Below are 4242 nucleotides of genomic sequence, written 5' to 3'. Positions count from 1 at the left end.
GTGTCGGTTTGTTTAATTACTGATGGGACGTCAATAATGCATGCTTCACCGGTCAGATACAAGGATGTTAATTGCTGAAACTGGCTCGGGTTACAACGTTTGATTTTTGAAAAAGAAAAAAACAACAACATAAATCTCTGCTTTGATATGGATCTATAAATTATAGTAGTTACTTATCAAGCCTGCATCTGGAAACAATGACATATTTTGTAGCATTTCAAAGGCGGATTTATGCAATTGAATTCAAGGATTTCCTCCCTCAATGCATCGAAGCATTGCAGGGTTAATCTGCCAAAGTCAGACCTTTGTTGTTAAGTGAAACGAATCGGCCTACATACTGTTAGCATATATTTGTTAAACCCTAAGTTATGTAATTCTTCTGTTTGCAAATTATTCAAGGCTACACAAAACCAAAATGTTTGGTCATGTCTTTGGTCTTCCGCCAATATACCGCTGAGGATTAGGTCAGTTTTTTGCAGCAATATTTATTGCAAAAGTTTGAAGGTCAAAGATTTGAAAACCCAAAATTGCCTACAGTCGGATTTATAATTGCATGCATGTACCTATCAATGCTTTTCTTTCGCAAATGCGACAGACCAAGAATGTTGTTGCCAATGGGAATACTTTTGGAAGAGTATTAGTATTAATAGGTTCAACAAGAAGATCGTCTTGTTCCGTTCTATTTCTGCTTCTATGTATATTTTTACTTATTAAAGTGGAGTCATGCAAGCATGAAATGCGAGATCAATAAAAAAAAAATTAGGGTCAAAACAAGTTGCTGGAAAATGATAAAGAATCCGTTTGTTTAAAAAAGTTTTACGAAAGAAACGAATATCAGTTGTAAAAGTACTGTTTTTCGCCTCACGGAAAGACTGCAGTCTAAGACGTACTTTATAATATTATGTTGGGTAACACAAAAGAATCGAAATTCTCTTGTGGAATTATAGATTATGAGAAGTGTTATAGTATAGCTTAATGTAATCTTTTTACTAGCTTTAAATTAATTAGGCCCATTTATTTTTCAGTGTAAACTCATGTTCGTGAATATTTTATTATAACTATTAAATCTGGTTAAGTATTGAAAAAAAAGAAGAAATGTAAAATGTTCGTAAAATTGCCTTTTTGGCCATATCATAATCCTTTAAACATACTTTTGCACAAATTAAGACTTTCAAGGACTTTAGTAAGTGTTGAATTAGGCGCAATTCAGAAAATAAAAAAACTATTTTAAACATTTAGACAAGAGGAGAAAATGGAACACTGATATGACACAGTCATATGGAATTATTTTGCAAATCAATATTGCGTGTGGGGTTAAAACCCGTGAGGCAAAAACTAGTCAATGTTTTGATACAGAGCAATTATTACATTTGAATTGGTTTTGTCAATAATATTCTGCTAGATTTTTACTTGTTAGCTTTCAAAAACTCGAGAGCGAAAAAAATAACTATGCTACTTCAGGCGGCTTTACAGAATACAATTGTGAACTGAATCAAAAATGGTTGTTACTGATTGGGAAAATTGCTTTTAGAAAACTGGTTATGTTTATTCGAGTGCATTCATGCGATGCAACACCATGTTTACTTAGAAACACTGGTTATGGACTCCATGAATATACACGTACCGTATACTTAAATAATTAAGAGGGCTGGATGCTCATTACCATTTTTATACACGAATTGAACCTTCCGGAAGAGGAGAGCTTTATATCGAAACAGAGAAAATTTGGAATTTGTCACTTTTACCTGTTACGGATACAACCTGTATGAGTTTACATTTATAAATTTTAATATGACACAAATAAGGTCGAATTTTACTGTGCTTGATACACGAGTGTTTCAAAAACAAAAAGTATAATTCTATTTTAATGATCTAAATAGTTCTTCTGCTCTTTCAAATTATTTTTCAAAGCATGAAATAAATGAAATATTGAAAATCGAAACACGCATAAGCAGGTGAAAAATTTTGATGATCAACTACAACGTGTTCTTCGCGTAGAAGCCACTGTCAAATCAATTATTACATTTCTTCCCGGTTAGTGACATTTTTTAGTACGTGTATCAAAGTCTTTGACATTACCTATATTAATCAACCGCGGTGCAGTGCTAGTTATTCCGTGGTTACGAAACTACGAGGAAGTACAGTGTACACTACGAGGAAGTACAGTGTTCGATAACATCTATCAGTAGAAAGTTTGATAGAAAAATAGATATTAGAATCTACTCTCACAATCAGATATTTTTTTTTACATGAGGTCCATATCCGTTAGCCATGGGGTTCCCGATGCACAAACGTCCCACATAAATGCTCAGTTTATGCTTATAACTTTGCAAACCATTGGTTAACGAAGATGCAGGGAGCTTTTACTTTACAACCTTTCGATTTATGTAAATAACTCAAAGTTTTCATAATTTTTGCGATTTCAGAGCTAGAGTCTGTATGATGGGTTTTCTAGCGATAATATTTTATTCTATACACCCCACAAGCTTTTTAATCATTTAAAACTACTAATACTTCCTATATCATTCTGTCGAGGTCATCTTTTCCAGGAGGTTAAAACCGTTTAAAGTAACCATGACCTCCCATTACTTTCAGGTTAAGGGTTCTCGACACGCCATAACTTCTACTTTTTTTTTATGAATGTACGTCACTATGAAACTTGGTCAGTATTGCAAAATGTAGATTCTATCATCTCTGTTGCGCAATGGGTATAGTTTCGGTCTCTTGATTCGCAGGTCGAAAGTTCTAATACAGCAAGAACTTTTTAATTGTTTTTATGGATAGCGATATATTACAAAAACATTATTGAAATCATTAAGATTTGTCTGGCTTTTAAGCTAAAACTATGCAATCAATGCTTTTTTTCACTCGAGACCATCTTTATCTTAAACTTGTTTTGATGCAAGAAATTGATAGTGACGTCCTACCGAAAGTCCAAGGTCTTGTTAAAATGGTTCAAAGATATGTCAGCCCATTAAAGTAGCATAAAATCAACTTTGACCTGCCTTTCTACCCAGATTGAGTTTGTCAATAAGCAAACACAAAGTTGTAAATCAATGGTCATCCAGAGGAAGGTGTGATGACAAGATAAAATCTAAAGATATAATCCGCGACCTATATATGAGACTTGTAGGCAGCAGTATGTATGATCTTCTAGATAACAAAGTTTTAAAAAGTGCTATAGCCATTTTTTTAGAGGTGCTCCACGCACATCTATTGAAATTATGGACCATAATCTTTTAGTTCCAATATTAAGACGTTGAATTTGAATGACTAAGAATTAAAACATTGCAGGTCGCTAATTTCATGAGATATTTGGATATATTTTTTTTCTTTACATACACATCTTATATATATCAACATGCACGTAGTTGTACTAGGATTTAAAAAGAGAAAACATGTACTTCGATTTCTAATATAGTGTATGCATTTTTAAATTTATCAATTTTTCTTTTCTTTTTTTTTTTGTGTGAGGTAAGCATTCACTTATACTGCTATCCACATTCTTAAACTTTAGTAATGGAATTCTTATGCATGAAGCAATCACATTCTTGTTACCTGTATACTTAGATGTAAAAGAATGTCTATCTGTCCTCTGCACGCCATGTGTATATAACCTCACTGTAAGTTTCGGGATGGGGGTACGTGGGTGTTAGTTATTGCATTGGCCAACTGCCGGTTTTGCGTCACTTCAAAAACATTTTGAAATACAAAAATTAAGGCCTAAGTCAACAGAACAACATATCCTCTTATCGATCAGTTGTCATCAACCATATAAGGAATGTCTAGTTTTAAATCTTTGGTGGACAAATAAACTTATCGAAGTTCATATCAGCCCAGTGCAAGTGGGTAGATTTATTTTAAAATTCTTTTGGTAAATCTAGCCAGGTTACATGTAGTAAATAGCAGTTTCAAAGGTAATACAGATGTGAGGTAAAAAATATAGCATGAATAGTACGGGTATATGAATGTGAAAAGAATGCTATAGATCTGTTGGTTTCTGACAACTGCTTATATAAATGATAGCAGAGAAAATGTTAGTAATGGGGGTCTGCAGACTCACAAATCATGCTTGGCTATGTATCGTATTTTGCATTTTGTATTTTGCATTTAAGACCAGAACTTCACAATGGCAAATAGAATTTCAAACAATGATTATACAATGTAATAAAACAATTAAGATATTTGGAGATGGGTCATTACCTGCTTTTTTTTTTTTTAGACCTGATGAGAGTATATCAA

The sequence above is a fragment of the Magallana gigas genome, chromosome 10 (assembly GCF_963853765.1).
Source record: "Magallana gigas chromosome 10, xbMagGiga1.1, whole genome shotgun sequence".
Classification (NCBI taxonomy): Eukaryota; Metazoa; Mollusca; class Bivalvia; order Ostreida; family Ostreidae; genus Magallana; species Magallana gigas.
This window is presented reverse-complemented; position numbering follows the sequence as displayed.